General features: G+C 48.2%; 1 protein-coding gene across 1 annotated transcript in view; it reads right to left on the reverse strand.

Annotated features, from left to right (window-relative positions):
* Nucleotides 1–16,825, reverse strand: part of LOC144820239 (melanopsin-like) — a 992,733-nt gene that overhangs the window by 488,500 nt on the left and 487,408 nt on the right. The window lies entirely within an intron of this gene.

The raw sequence follows: 16,825 nt of genomic DNA on the forward strand, positions 1-16,825 counted from the left end.
TCCTTTTACATTTGGGTAAGCCACATATATATTTACATTTGACCTTATGTACTCATGTTATGCAATGACACCAACGAGATATTGTAAGTAAGTTTATTGGCATAGTTAATTAAAACCATTGCAAAAGGTTACACTATAAAATTCATAATCCATGGTTAAAAACATTTTAAGAATTAGAATAAAATACTGCATTGTGATAATACATGGTCAAATTACGGTGTTTGGAGTAGTCAATGGGTCACGCGTGCTTGGATATCATGGCGAGATTGTCTCTGCTTGTTTCGGTTAAGTTCCCGCCATAGCTCCTTGTCCACTTCCGGTAGCTGTTTCACACGCAGTCAGAGAAGAGACTTTAGCCCCGTTTTTTTGTTCGGCCATCCTTAGATATTTTACCAGTCTGCAATTTAATTGGATGTTCGCTGGGTTAAAGCAGGCCAGCACTGCTTGCCTTCTGGTGCGGATCCCTTTCTGGTTGAATGAATCTTTTAGAAATTGAGACCGTACTTGACGCAGTTCTTCACATAGGCAAATTACGTGCAGAATGTCACCATTCTTGTTGTTACACAGTCTGCAGGCAGCTTGGCCTTTGGTCCTCAACCATGGTGGTAAATGTTGAGTACATGGAAGCATCCCCAGTCTGTACTTTAGGAAATTCATTTTTGTCACCCTCGAGTAAGGCTGATTGAAATATGGTTGTGGGGTGAGCGATTTGTACGAGCTGAGGGTCATCCAGGCGTGGGATCTTTTCGAGAAGGCTGCCTTGTCGTTAAGTAAGGAGGATAGTTTTATGCTTTTCCACACCAATTTTTTGAAATTATGTTGGCCGAGTTGCGCCTCCCATAGTCCAGACAATTTGGTGGAATCTAAGGCTGATTTAAGGTAGTTTCTTGCTTGGGAAAACTCCCTATGTTGTAAGTCTTGCCAAAGCAGATAGTTCAATGTGTCTGGATTGGCCTTGCTTATCTTATGCCAGCATATGATGTAAGCCCCGTATCTAGCCAAGGCTTGTTGTTGGAGGCCAAACTCCAGCCTTATTTGTGCTGCTGACGTATAAGACGGAAGACAAAACATAGTTCGATAGGCTTTGACCAACGTCCTATCCAGCTCTTTAGCATCTCTACCCCTCATTGCCTCACTACCATAAGTTAGCGAGGGAAGAAGTTTAGCCTGAACTGCCTTCAATAGTGGGGTCAATGTCGGTCCCATTAGTTTGTTTGCCAGATTTTTCATCGTTAAGGCAGTTAGCAGACCTTTCCTTTTTATTTCCTCTTTTTGGCGCCAGAATGAGCCTTCTCTATCGAATACAACCCCTAAGTACTTGTACTCGCTTACATGTTCGATTTTGATGCCACCAAGGAACCAGTGTTTCTGTGAGCTTTTTTTGCTGTTAATTGACATTGTCTTTGTTTTGGACAAGTTTATTTTTAAGTTGTTTTCTTTTGCGTAGTTTTGCATTTCAGTTAGTAGATGTTGCAGGCCAACGTGAGTATGACTTAGCAAAACTACGTCGTCAGCGTACATGAGGTTGGTTATAGTTTTCCCTCCCAACCTGGGGGCGTGGGAGTTACAAGCATCCAGCCGATTAGGAAGGTCAGCCATGAATAGATTGAACAAGGTTGGAGCAAGCACACAACCTTGCTTCAATCCCCTCGTAGTTGGTACTTTCGAGGAGAGATGAGTCCCTCCACCTAGTTTTACCTGCACCCAGGTGTCCGTATGTAGGAGCATTAAGATGTTTAGAGTAGACTGCGGAATGCCCCATCGTGTCAATTTCTCCCAAAGTCTGCCTCTCTCAACGAGATATAGTGCACTAAGGCTATAGAAGGTGCATTTAGTGTGTGTTTAAGATATCTATGTGTGTACAAATTAATGTTTTTCCTTTTCAGAAACATCTGGATTGCCAATATTAATTTTCTATAGGTTTAGCTTGTAAAGTGGTGCTCTAAAATGCTTTTGATGCAGTGCATTCACCAAAGATTAGTGAGAATGAATTATACGTATGTTTAATGTTTCTTTATAAATTGTGACCAGTTATGGTTTTTGTTTAATAATAAATGTATTCTTCTATTGAGCTGACAATAAGAGTACAGTATAATATAGCTTAATTTTCCTTATTAAAGATTTCATTTATTGGATTATATGTAGTTTGTAGAATTAATATGAATTTAAAGAAAATTGTGAACTTAGCATATTTGTGGGCTTTAAGCTTACAGTCAAGACATTTAATACTAACGAGAAGGTTTTTTGTGTAGGCGCAGACCAAAGGCATTCATTAGTTAGTAAAAAGCACACTGTGTTTCTGAGATAGTGAGGTGAGGAAGAACTGGCAAGGTCAAATCATTTATTGAAGAACAAAGGGAGTGTTACCAGTTGGCACTATCAGATAAAGGAAGGAACTCAAGGACGCTTTAGAAGCAGAGAGGTACTAGTGTTCAAGGTGCCAAGTTCTTTTCTGGGAACTGGAAAACTACTGTGATGTATATAAGGTCATATTTTTCGAAGGTTCTTTGTGCATTTTAATTAGTGAACCCACCTTGGGTTTGATCAGTTTCCTTTTAGTCTTCTAGAGATACATACTTCTCTTGGCATTTCTGATCAGAGGGTCTGATGTTGACACCTTTCTTGCTTTCTTGATTCAATAGGGTTTTCACTATTCTAGTTTATTGTAGGATTTAGTGGTTGTTGCTAATCTTTTGCATGTTTGGGGAGAAAAATTGAAACCATTTGTCTAGTCATCAAATCCTCTTCCTTATTTTCTGTATTGCTGCCACAGACATTTTTATGTGCTCTTTGCTGTTGAGGACCAATATTGTACAATACTTTGATCTTTATTTGATGATTTTTGAACACTTGGAACCCCCTGGCTGCGGCCGGAATTCTGCGCCTGTGCCGCACATTCCGATCGCGGGCGTGGTCATGACGGCTCCCGGGCATCATCAGCACACGCCCAACGTAACTGATGACGACAGGGAGCCGTCATCAGCTCCGAAGGGGTTAATTAAACATGCTCATTTTACAGCTTAAGGTATGACAATATGAAGTAGGTACAGAAGTGCAATGCGGCACACCTGTGACATATAGGTGGGTCCTCGCTTCACACTCATGGTGTATAAAACCATACAGAATTGTGACATATACCTGGACTGTGGGTATAATCTTCACTTTCCCCTCTTCACTTGTAGAGGGAGCCCGTCACAATCCAGTGGGCACTCATAAGTCCAGATTTACCCCTGATATGCTTGCCAGGGGCCCACACCATCACCCATTTCTTAGGGCATCCCCATCTATGGTACACCACCTCCTCCGCCCTCTGACAACAGTCTAAATCCATTTCCCAATCTGCCACCGATGGTGGGAGCCACCCCCCATCGCCTCGCAAGGTTGTGTTTAGCCACCCCGCCGCCAGTGCTAGCGTAGGCGGATGTATCTGGGCCAGTTATCTACACCCTGTATCATCAGCAGCAGCCATTTAGCATCAACTGGGACCCTGACAGAAAGGGCCTTCGACATCTCAGTATTCACTTCCTGCCAACATCGTTGAATCATTGGGCACTCCCACAGAATATGGACAAAAGGAACCTACTCGTCCACATTCTCTCATGCATAGAGGCGCATCTGCTGCCCCCAATTTGTGTAGTAGGGTGTGTGGCTAGTATGTCCTATGCAGGACCTTAAGCTGTATCAACCTAAAATGTGCTCGGATAGCTATAGCTCAGGAAATTTGAAGTGCCTCCACCTATACCTCATCCACCTTGTTGCCCTAGTTGTCAGTCCAGGCTTCTCTCAAGGAGTCCAGAGGGTCTGGGTAGTTATTCATAAATGAGGGTCTGGGATGTTAAAAATACATTTTTTGTAAATCACTGACACACCTGTATGTGGAACGGGATTGCCGAACAGGTGATCCTCCAGGGGGGGGAGTCAGGTAAGTTCATCCCCTCTTGAATGTGTACGCAGAGAGCATGCCCTGGTTGGTGATAGTGAAGTGTTTGAGACGGTGCTAGGCCAAATTCCCACCCCAGGGTGTCAAAGTGATAAAAGCCCCATCCCTCCATAAGTCACCCAAGTGCTCAATGCCTATCTTTGCCCACTGTGAGAAACCGGGCAGGTTGGAGACCTCTTTCAATCGATCGCCATGCCAAAGGGGAGTCATGGCCGCCAACGTGTCTTGCCCTCCCAGGTGATACTTAGTCCAGCACTCAACCACTGGGGACATATGTCTTGCGGTGTATAGAATGGTTTCATAATTGTTAGCGGGAATTTAATCTCTGTTCACCCTATAGGCTGGTTCCTCCCAGTCTGAATACACCCAGTCATTAATCACTATCAGCTGTGAGGCCCAATAATACTTTTTGATGTCCGGGGTTGCTAGGCCCCTGCCATAGACTTCCCTCAGGAGCTTTTTTACAGCAATGCACTGCGCTCCTCCCTGCCACAGTAACGTGCGGAGCTCCTGATCTACCTGCTTAAAAAAGGTCAGAGGAACGGGGAATGGCGTGTTTTGTAGGACATATAAATACCATGGCAGGGGCATCATTTGTATAGGGCAACTCTCTCAAAAAAGAAAATAGAAGGATACGCAAATGCATCACATCCACTCGGAGCCAGTCCAACTGTGATGCAAGGTTAAGTTTCAGAAACAAAGTCTGTGCCCTAATCACAAAGATACTGAGGTAATTAAAGCCTGTTAATTCGATCATAGCCCCACAACCTGCTGGAAGTTTTTGGGGGGAACCCAACAGGGGGGAACCATAAATTTGGCCCAGTTAATTCTGTAGCCAGAGTAGCTGCCGAAGAGTTCAATTATGTGCAGAATGCAGCTACCAAGATATATGGCCTGGAAACATATGACAATATATCATCTGCATATAGGGATATCTGTTCCTCCCAACAACCCTAGATGAGATCCCCACACAAGCTGGTCCACCCTGATCATGGCTGCCCATGATTTTGGTGCCAGGGAGAATATCAAGGGTGACAGCGGGCGGGTGCCCCTTCTTAACGGGAAGGGTCTCGACAGTTCACCAGTCTGGCCAGAGTGGCAAACAGATATGGCCATACTATGCTATCAAATGCCATTGTGTCATCTAGAGCCATCAGTGCTGACTGAGGCACCTGTCGCAAGCCTGTCAGGTGCAAGGCTCTGTATGGCCTCCTCAAATTGTGCTGGGTGCTTTGACAAGGCATAAAGCCAGATTGGTCTACGTGGAGAATCGAGGAGAGTAACGGTGTAAGCCTTGTAGACAAGACCTTCGCCTCAACATTCAGATAAGAGATTGGTCTGTATGAATTGCAGTCCTCTGGGGGTCTGCCCACCTTGTGGATTACCACAATTGCGGCCGTGCGGCTGGCATCCAATTGCTTTAGCCGCTTTAAACATATCTAGTATTGGTGAGGGTACTTTTCCATATTTTTATAATATGTTCTTGAAATTGATTTATATTAGTCTAGTTTTGAGTTTGCAATAAGCCTTTTAACTTCAAGGTATTGACTCACACTTTTATTGTGGTGTCGTAAATGATCACACTGTACCTTAAAATGTAATTTGTTGATAACCCCTTTTCCTCTCAGGCTACTACAAAGCTCTATTGACCAGAGTTACATTGGAAGAAATGGTCCTGAACGTTCTCACCACTGATAACTTGCTGCATGTGGAAGTCACTAATCACTGACATCCACCTTTAAAACTCAACAGACATTCAGTGGTTTTTGTACGCTCTGGTAGAAAGATTCCCCAGAAGTGCTGAGCTCATTCATGCGTGTAGTCGGAGTGTTCACCCAGGAGTCCTGAAGACTGGCAAAACATTAATCTTAAGAGAACTGTTGATCACATGAATGAGAGTTAATTCCAGTTCCAGACGACCTGTGGTAGGGCTGGGTCATTTAAGGAACTCTTTGAGGGCAGATGCACTGGGGCGCTTAGTACCATGTTCAAGGACCCTTGGTGACTGAGACTGTAAGCAGCTGGGACTCACAAGTGCTGATGCAGTCTGTGGCACTTCAATGCTGTGTCTTATTGGGTTAAGCTGTACATCTCATAGGTACCAACAGCCCAGTTGATAAAAAGTATATGAGAACACAGCACTGCAAAAAAAAGAATTAGCCTCAACATATTGTTACATACGCAGTGATTCTGTCCTCAGCTTCTATTCTAGTCCTAGGTAGGACAGTCTGTCATCCCTGTGCCTTATTTCAGGCTCTACCGAATTTCGTTCTCTGATCAGTGAAGTGTAATTATATCTTCCAATGAACAGTTTCTGCTTCGGTAACACTCTTGTCCCCTTACACTTTTAACATAGTGTCTACACTCGGTTATACTGTTACAGACCCACATTATGTAAACACGAATGACAAGTCCTATTTATCCATCCAGTCCTAAAGTCTCTCATCAATCAATGTCCTCACCCATTCACTCATTCATTGGTAGAATCTTTCATCCATTCACTCACCAATGAAATGTTTTGTGCACTAGCTCACTCATCCAGCCATTCAACCCTTTTATTAATTCACTCAATCATCCATCCATGCCTTCACTTGCCAGTTCATGCATTAATCCGTGCATACTTTTCATCACTAACTCACCTGCCCTGGGGCTCATGCACTCAAGCACGTATATATGCATCAGTAACTCAAGCACTCATCCATCCATGCACCCACTTATTTGTCCCTTGACCAATTCTCAAAAGTTTCGTTTCATGCATTCCCAATTCATTCTTCATCACCTTTCAAAATGAATCTTCAAAGTAAGCAGTTAGGATTGTACAACACAACCAACAAATTGCATATCTAGTAGTCACTTGTTTGGTTGAGTTGTTCCTCAGACTTCTAATATAAGAGCACCAATAGTCCATGGTGACCAGATTTCCTCAATCAAGAGCCCTGAAAGGCCACAGCCATGGAAGTAGGGCTACACGAGAATCGCGCGTGCAGACACAGAACAACTACAATGAGGCAACTAGTGAAATAGAAGAAGGACTGTCAGCTAGAACTCACATTCCTGTGTGAAAGAAGGGGCAGCTCAGTACCGTATGATGTTCATGACTACAGTAGTAGTCTAAAATATGTAATGTCAAGACAGGTAGAGAATGTCCTGTTTTGAGCGATTAATTTTGTCGACTACTTTGTGTTCACGTTTTAATACGTGGTTGAAAGTGGAAATATTATGTGTTGGTGGTGCTGCAGATTTCACAATCAAGCTGCGTGCTGGGGTCGACTTGGGCAGCAGAATCCAATTAACCTTGGGGCAGTGTAGCGCTGGACCATGTGACAAGTTCTTAGTAGGCATGTGGGCTGTGTGGATAAAGGTGGTGCACAGGTGAGGCACTGCAATGTAATGTTATATGTTATGTTATGTTACGTTGTGTTATTAAAACTTATAGAGTTCTACGTACATTTGGAGCTTCTTGGTGCAATTAAATCACAAATAACCACAGAACAGAGACAAAACAAAGGAAGCCCATGGATTTTGAGAAAACAGTTAATAATATTTAAAAAGAAGAGTCTTCAGTTGTCTGTGAAAGGTTTATATGGAGGAACGTGATAGGGGCTCTGGTGGGAAATGATTCCAAGCTTATGGTACACCTACAGAAAACGTCCTCGAAAGGTGCTGTGTATTAGTCACTCGCCCGAAGAATCGAGACCGAGGGGCTGCCCAGGGGCTGCCCGTCCCCTAAGAATCGACCGACTGAGGCAGTTTAATCGCCTTGTGCGCCCGATGCTTATAATACCCTCGGAGCGTACCAACATCAATTACTCGAACATCGTTTGGGTCCGGAATTACAGCGCGTGACTCACCTGCTTCTTCCCGGATGCCGAATTCTTCATGCTCACAAATCATTTGTCCTAATGAGAATCTCGAATCAGTGAGATCGAAACACCGTCGACCTTTATACAGCAAAGCACTCTTTTTACTGTTTAAATTAAAATCAGGAGGTTCTGTCTATGTTGTCAATGCGATGTATATATTTTAAATGTCACCTTCACTGACCACTTCATGACCGCTTGTTACTTTTTTGTGAGCGCTTGAACTATATCTTCCACGAAAAGCATTGCAATATTGTCTATAAATAAATACTTTACTTTTCAAAAGCCCTTCTGTGTCCCTATGTACATTCGGAAATTTCCGCGTATTGCTTTCTATGGCATTAATTGTCTATTTGTGCCCAATGCTATAAGCAAAGGGTACTCATAGTGCGGCCCACGGGCCGCTAGCGGCCCGGCAAGCCTTCCTTGGCAGCCCGCGGACCTTGCAGACATTGTACCTGTGTTTTAAAAAATAAAATTAAAGAGTGTCAGCAGACACAGCTTCAGCAGCGCGGACTCCGAGACACTCTGCTCTATGGGGGCCGGGCGATTCACAACAAAGCCTCATTAACAAGTAAATGATCTTTTAAAGATGTGTAAAGTACTCGGGTGCGGCTGTGTGTGTGCCCCGGAAGCTGGGGTGAGGTGAGAGAGGGTGACAGACAGAGGGAGACAGAGGAAGGGAGACAGAGGGAGAGAGACAGAGGGAGACCGAGAGAGAGGGAGACAGAAAGGGAGGGAGACCGAGAGGGAGGGAGACAGAGAGGGTGGGAGACAGAGGGAGACAGACAGAGGGAGACAGAGGGTGGCAGACAGAGGGAGACAGAGGGCGACAGACAGAAGGAGACAGGGGGCGACAGACAGAGGGAGACAGACAGAGGGAGGGAGACAGACAGAGGGAAGGAGACAGACAGAGGGAGAGAGACAGACAGAGGGAGGAAGACAGAAAGAGGGAGACAGAGAGAGGGCGACAGAGAGAGAGGAAGACAGAGAGGGATGGAGATGGAGATGGAGACAGAGAGGGAGTCAGAGGGAGGGAGACAGAGGGAGGGAGACAGAGGGAGCTCGGGGGAGACAGAGGGAGGGAGTCCGGGGCAGACAGGGAGGGAGTCCAGGGGAGACAGAGGGAGGGAAAGGGAGACGGAGATAGAGAGGGAGACAGAGGGAAACAGAGAGAGCTAGACAGAGAGAGGAAGGGAGACAGACCGAGGGAGACGCGACAGAGGGAGACAGAGACAGGGACAGACATATAGAGGCAGAGACTGAGACAGACAGAGACAGAGAGGCAGAGAGACAGAGAGGGAGACAGAGAGAGGGAGACAGAGAGAGAGGGAGACAGAAAGGGAGGGAGATGGAGACAGAGAGAGGGAGTCAGAGGGAAGGAGACAGAGGGAGGGAGACAGAGGGAGCTCGGGGGAGATAGAGGGAGGGAGTCCGGGGCAGACAGGGAGGAAGTCCAGGGGAGACAGAGGGAGGGAAAGGGAGACGGAGATAGAGAGGGAGACAGAGGGAAACAGAGAGAGGTAGACAGAGAGAGGGAGGAAGACAGACCGAGGGAGACAGACAGAGGGAGACGGAGACAGGGACAGACATATAGAGGCAGAGACTGAGACAGACAGAGACAGAGAGGCAGAGAGACAGAGAGGGAGATGGAGACGGAGGAAGACAGAGAGAGAGCGAGGGAGGGAGATGGAGACGGGAGGAGACAGAGTGAGAGAGAGCGAGGGAGGGAGGGAGACAGAGGGTAACAGAGGCAGGGAGAGGGAGGGAGACAGAGAGAGAGGGAGACAGAGGGAGACAGAGAGAGGGAGACAGAGGGAGGGAGACAGAGGGAAGGAGAGGGAGACAGACAGAGGGAGACAGACAGAGGGAGGCAGACAGAGGGCGGCAGACAGAGGGAAGGAGACAGAGGGAGGGAGACAGAGAGCGGGAGGGAGACAGAGAGCGGGAGGGAGACTGAGAGTGGGAGGGAGACTGAGAGTGGGAGGGAGACAGAGAGAGGGAGGGAGACAGAGAGAGGGAGGGAGTCAGAGGGAAGGAGAAAGAGAGAGGAGACAGAGAGAAGGAGACAGAGAGAGAGGGAGTCAGAGGGAGGGAGACAGAGGGAGGGAGACAGAGGGAGCTCGGGGGAAAGAGAGGGAGGGAGTCCGGGGCAGACAGAGAGGGAGTCCAGGGGAGACAGAGGGAGGGAGAGGGAGACATAGGGAAACAGAGAGAGGTAGACAGAGAAAGGGAGATAGTGGGAGGGAGACAGACGGAGGGAGACAGACAGAGGGAGACAGAGAGAGGGACAGGGAGAGACAGATAGAGGCAGAGACTGAGACAGACAGAAAGGCAGAGAGACATGGAGGGAGATGGAGGCGGAGGGAGACAGAGAGGGAGATGGAGGCGGAGGGAGACAGAGAGAGAGGGAGAGAGACGGAGACGGAGGGAGACAGAGGGATAGAGAGCAAGGGAGGGAGGGAGACAGAGGGTGACAGAGGCAGGGAGAGGGAGGGAGACAGAGAAAGAGGGAGACAGAGGGAGACAGAGCGAGGGAGACAGAGGGAGGGAGACAGAGGGAATGAGAGGGAGACAGATAGAGGGAGGGAGACAGAGAGAGAGGGAGTGTTGCTCGAGGTTGCAGAGGTCTGAGTTGCTGGCCTCCATAAGACACTATAGCCTTAAAGTGTTATACTCTTCAGCAAATCTGGGAAGGCTCTCCACTGAATTCCTGCAAGTGAAAATTGCACCCAAGAGAGAGGAATTTTTAGATTTAGTGCAGCCTGCCCTTGCAAGGAAACTATACATTCAACTAAGAAATGGCTGCCTCCCCATTGGGGCACTGACTTCTAAATGGGCTGACTCAGAGGAGGGAACCTGCCCAGCATGCAGCAACAGTACAGAAGATATTGCACACGTTCTGTTCTTCTGCCCGGCTTATAGTAAAACTCGGAAATGCTGGTTGACACCGCTGTGCAGGAACCTGGGACATAAACTGTGCGCACAGGCCTGTAGAGTTCTAACATATGACACTGCCCCTCCTATTGTCTTTTCATTTTCCCGCTTTTTATATGGCATGTGGCGCAGAAGAACTATTTTTACTGTAAGGAAGTAACCTGGACATTAGCTCACCTTTTGATAACTTACTGTTTAATAACCTTTTATAGTGTTTATTACTGGATTTTATTACTGTGCTTGTATATATTATATCTGCACTTTTATGGTCAACGACCGAAATAAAGTTATCAAAGAAAGAAAGGGAGAGAGACAGAGAGGGAGGGAGACAGAGGGAGGCAGACAGAGGGAGACAGAGGGTGTCAGACAGAGGGAGACAGGGGGCGACAGACAAAGGGAGACCGACAGAGGGAGGGAGACAGACAGAGGGAGGGAGACAGACAGAAGGAAGAAGACAGACAGAGGGAGAGAGACAGACAGAGGGAGGGAGACAGAGAGAGGGAGACAGAGAGAGGGAGACAGAGAGAGAGGGAGACAGAGAGGGAGGGAGACAGGAGGGAGGGAGATGGAGGCAGAGAGAGGGAGTCAGAGTTTAGGGAGACAGAGGTAAGGTGACAGAGGGAGTCCGGGGGAGACAGAGGGAGGGAGTCCGGTGAAGACAGAGGGAGGGAGAAGGAGACGGAGATAGAGAGGGAGACAGAGGGAAACAGAGAGAGGTAGACAGAGAGAGGGAGACAGAGGGAGGGAGACAGACGGAGGGAGACAGACAGAGGGAGACAGAGACCGGGACAGGGACAGACAGATAGAGGCAGAGACTGGGACAGAGACAGAGAGGCAGAGTGGCAGAGAGAAAGAGAGGGAGATGGAGACAGAGGGAGACAGAGAGTGAGAGAGAGGGAGAAGGAGATGGAGGGAGACAGAGGGAGACAGAGAGGGAGACAGAGGGAGGGAGACAGAGGGAAGGAGAGGGAGACAGACAGAGGGAGAAAGTCAGAGGGAGGCAGACAGAGGGAGGCAGACAGAGGGAAGGAGACAGAGGGAGGAAGACAGAGAGAGGGAGGGAGACTGAGAGGCGGAGGGAGACTCAGAGAGGGAGGGAGACTGAGAGAGGGAGGGAGACCGAGAGAGGGAGGGAGACAGAGAGAGCGAGGGAGTCATAGAGAGGGAGACAGAGAGAGGAGACAGAGAGAGGGAGAAAGAGAGAGGGAGACAGAGGGAGGGAAACAGAGGGAGGGAGACAGACGGAGGGAGGAGGGCAACAGAGGGAGGGAGACAGAGGGAGCGAGACATATGGAGGAAGACAGACGGCGGGAAACAGACGGAGGGATACAGACGAAGGGAGACAGATGGAGGGAGACAAACAGAGACAGACAGAGAGAGACAGAGGGAGGGAGACAGAGGGAGGGAACAGAGGGAGGGAGACAGAGAGAGGGGGGATACAGAGAGGGAGGGAGACAGAGAGGGAGGGAGACAGAGGGAGGGAGGGAGTAGACAGAGAGGGAGGGAGAAAGAGGAAGACAGACAGGGGGAGGGAGACAGAGGGAAACAGACAGAGGGAGACAGAAGGTGTCAGATAGAGTGAGACAGAGGGTGACAGATAGAGGGAGACAGACAGAGGGAGGGGGTGACAGAGGGAGGGAAACAGACAGAGGGAAGGAGACAGACAGAGGAAGGGAGACAGACAGAGGGAGGGAGACATACAGAGAGCGGGAGACAGACAGAGGGAGACAGAGAGAGAGGGAGACAGAGAGAGAGGCAGACAGAGAGAGAGGGAGACAGAGGGAGGGAGTCCGAGGGAGACAGAGATAGAGAGTGAGACAGAGAGAAGGAGACAGAGGGAGACAGAGGGAGGGAGACAGAAGGAGGGAGACAGAGAGAAAGGGATACAGAAAAGGAGAGAGACAGAGAGGGAAGGAGACAGCGGGAGGGAGGGAGACAGAGAGGGAGGGTGACAGAGAGGGAGGGAGACAGAGAGGGAGGGAGACAGAGGGAGACAGACAGAGGGAGGGAGGGAGACAGAGGGTGGCAGACAGAGGGATACAGAGGACTTCAGACAGAGGGAGACAGGAGGCGACAGACAAAGGGAGACAGACAGAGGGAGGGAGACAGACAGAGGGAAGGAGACAGACAGAGGGAGAGAGACAGAGGGAGGGAGACAGAGGGAGTGAGACAGATGGAGAGGGGGGACAGAGAGGGAGGGAGACAGAGAGGGAGGGAGGCAGAGAGGGAGGGAGACATAGAGAGAGGGAGACAGAGAGGGAGGGAGACAGAGGGAGGGAGGGAGACAGAGAGGGCGGGAGACAGAGAGGGCAGGAGACAGAGAGGGAGGGAGACAGAGAGGGAGGGAGACAGACAGAGGAAGACAGACAGAGGGAGGTAGACAGAGGGCAACAGACAGAGGGAGACAGAAGGTGTCAGACAGAGGGAGACAGAGGGCGACAGATAGAGGGCGACAGACAGAGGGAGGGGGCGACAGAGGGAGGGAAACAGACAGAGGGAAGAGGACAGACAGAGGAAGGGAGACAGACAGAGGGAGGGAGACATACAGAGAGGGAGACAGAGAGAGATGGAGACAGAGAGAGGCAGACAGAGAGAGAGGGAGACAGAGGGAGGGAGACAGAGGGAGGAAGACAGAGGGAGGAAGTCCAGAGGAGACAGAGGGAGGGAGTCCAGGGGAGACAGAGGGAGGGAGTACAGGGGAGGCAGAGGGAGACAGAGATAGAGAGGGAGACAGAGGGAGACAGAGAGAGGGAGACAGAGAGAGAGAGACAAATGGGAGGGAGACAGAAGGAGGGAGACAGAGGGAGGGAGACAGACAGAGGGAGACAGAGGCAGGGACAGGGACAGACAGATAGAGGCAGAGACTGAGACAGACATAGACAGAGAGGCAGAGAGACAGTGAGGGAGACAGAGGGAGAGAGAGAGGGGGAGCGAGACAGAGACAGAGGAAGACAGAGGGAGGGAGACAGAGGGAGAGAGACAGAGGGTGACAGAGGCAGGGAGAGGGAGGGAGACAGAGAGAGAGGGAGACCGAGAGAGACAGAGAGAAGGAGAGGGAGACAGACAGAGGGAGACAGACTGAGGGAGACAGACTGAGGGAGACAGACAGAGGGAGGCAGACTGAGGGAGGGAGACTGAGGGAGGGAGACCGAGGGAGACAGAGAGATACAGGGAGATACAGGGAGACAGAGGGAGACAGATGGAGGGTGACAGATGGAGGGAGACAGACGGAGGGAGACAGACGGAGGGAGACAGACGGAGGGAGACAGATGGAGGGAGACAGACGGAGGGAGACAGACAGACAGAGAGACAGAGGGAGGGAGACAGAGAGAGGGAGACAGGGAGAGAGAGACAGACAGAGTGAGTGAGACAGAGGGAGACAGAGAGAGAGAGAGAGGGAGGGAGGGAGAGAGGGAGGGGGGGAGAGAGAAAGTCATGGGGTAAATCTTCTTTTGTGAGAACCACAAACAGCTCTGCACATAGACTCATGTTTGCCAATTTAAAATCAGCATTGTCATCATATGTCTGCAACTCCACACCTCTCAGAGTGCAAGATAAATTGCAATTTAATTTACATAATAGGTCCCATCCCAATAAATGGTCCGGGCTGGAATCACACACTACAAATTGATGTTTATCTTCAAAGGGTCCTATTGTCACAGGTAGTTTAGTTGTCAACTGGTTATGCATTTTCAAATTGGTTACCCCTACTACCTGGATCGCCTTTCCTCACCAGGTTAAATCTTGGACCACTTCTGTCCTTACTGTGGAGCGTGCCGCTCCAGTATCTAACAGAAAAGTAACAGGATGTCCGTTCATCCTTGCATCTACGAATGGTCCACTTTGGTCCACTTCCAGGGCAGCACCCAACGTGCATTCTCCCTGCTCCCCCCTCTGACACTCATGGGAATCTAGTATTTGATCTATTCTGTCTTTTATCTCAAAATAAGGCATTTGCCGATATGTCTGATTATTCATGGGTATTCTAGGAGGTTGTGGTATCTGCATTTGGGGTTCACAATTACCCCCATACATGGACCTAAGTCTCATCACCGTATTCACCCCTTCTGACATTTGTCCCTCTCCTTCATATTGCAATTAATTTGCTGGATTTGCTCTACACTCGCTCTTCCAGTGCTCAATTTTGTGACAATAATAACATGCGGTCACACGTTTTTGATTTGTGACCCACTTGGTTCCCATTCCAACATCAGCACCTCTTCCTCTACCCTGTCCAGGTTGTTTCACAATTTGTTGTTGATTCATTCCTCTACCACTTCTCTTCCTCTGCCGATTCCTTGGCCCCAATCCCGCCGTTCAGCATTTCTCAACTGTACTAACACCAATTTTTCCTTTGTTTTCTTTTGCGCTGCTTCTACCTGTTCACTGCAATATTTAGCATATCGCTAAATTTAGTCAACAGATTTGGTCTGGCAACATATCAAGTGGTGCTGTATCATTAAACCGATATTGGTTCTCAATCCTAATACAAATTTAGACACAAATGGTCCCATATCTTTTGGCTCAACAGTATCCAATCCACTATGTTGTTTAAATGCCACTAACAGTCTCTCATAATAATCATGCACAGATTCTTTAGGGTCTTGAGTAGTACGATCAATATTAAGCCAAACAACAGTCTGCGGCTCAACTTTAGACTGCACCCATGTAATCACTTGTTCATATTTCATCATTACCTCCACTGAAGGACCATTTGTTAACGCATCTCTAGGTGGTTCCGGCGTAGGCCAATCAAAAGCAACCTTACATGGAGTCCACAAATCACCCGGAACCACTATATCAAACAAAGTATACTAATCAATCCACAACACCTTCGAGATCTTAATAAACCGATCAATTTGTTTATACCAATCGACATTCTTTTCCCTCAGCCGAGGAAAATCATTAGTGAGAAGCGCCAAATCACCCCTGCTCCATGGCACATGTACATATCCTCCATGCTGTTCTTCTCTTAGAGGGAAGTTTCCTGCAGGTCCTATCCCTCTACCTGGAGGCAGATTGTCCCCTACCACCTTCTTAGTACTTTTCTTTTTGGCCCATCTTTCTTCCCATTTATCTAATGCTCTCCATGGTCTCATTGCTATTATCAGATCTTTAATCTGTGCCTTTAATCCTGTAGTGCGCTTTTCCTCTAAATCCTGATCAGTATAATTCAATCTGCAACTTCCCTGCATCAACATTGTTTTTTTCAATTCCACCTCATACCGTCTTGCTGGTTGTACCAATGCCTCAGGAGCATGCTTTGCTTTCTTCGTGACATCCTTAGCTATAAATATCAATCTACTGGGATCATATGTTTCAATCCTTTCTAAGGGCAGAATTCCTTCTATTACTTCATTTATCTCAATCTTCAATCTGACCACATCTAACAGCGGTACCTTTATCACCATCTGTATCATTGTCTGACTCTCCTCACTTCCAGAATCATCCCTGCCCCAACTCTGTCCCCCAATCCGACTTGTACCTTCCTCCATTCTCATCACTGGATGACTTTTTCTTTCACAACTTTAACTTCTCCAATAATTATCCTCACAGAACCCTATCAGAGGAAACGTTACTCTAGGGGCTTCCTGTCTCATCTCCCGCTCTTCACTTGGTAGCATTGACTCTCTCACTGGCGGAACCCACATTCTGATATATGATTTAGAATTTGTCAAAGCTCCTGTACGTCTTCGTTTCGACCCACTGCCAATCCTTGATGGATCAGCAGTAGCGGGTAATGGGGTGCTAGTTTCCACTGCCCCTCAACCATACCTGTCCCACTCATGGTAGGACTTCCCCCAGTCATTGTTTCCTCCCTTTCTCTGGTCTGTTGCGGTTGTCTTTCTTCTGCTCTCTCGTTGGGATTATCATTCGAAACCATGGGACCAACTGTAACAGGTACCGTTAAAGAGTCTGGTAACTGCCTAGCACATGCAGTTCCATTATGCTCAGTATCCCCAAATCCAGAACCTCCAGAGCCTCCAGGAAACCTGATCCTACTGCCACTCTCCCTTGTACTCCTGCTGTCTGGTCTTCTGAACCTGTCTGGTCTACCTTGGATGTTTCTCTAGGCTGCTGCATGCTT

This window comes from Lissotriton helveticus, chromosome 2_1 (genome assembly GCF_964261635.1).
Source record: "Lissotriton helveticus chromosome 2_1, aLisHel1.1, whole genome shotgun sequence".
NCBI lineage: Eukaryota > Metazoa > Chordata > Amphibia > Caudata > Salamandridae > Lissotriton > Lissotriton helveticus.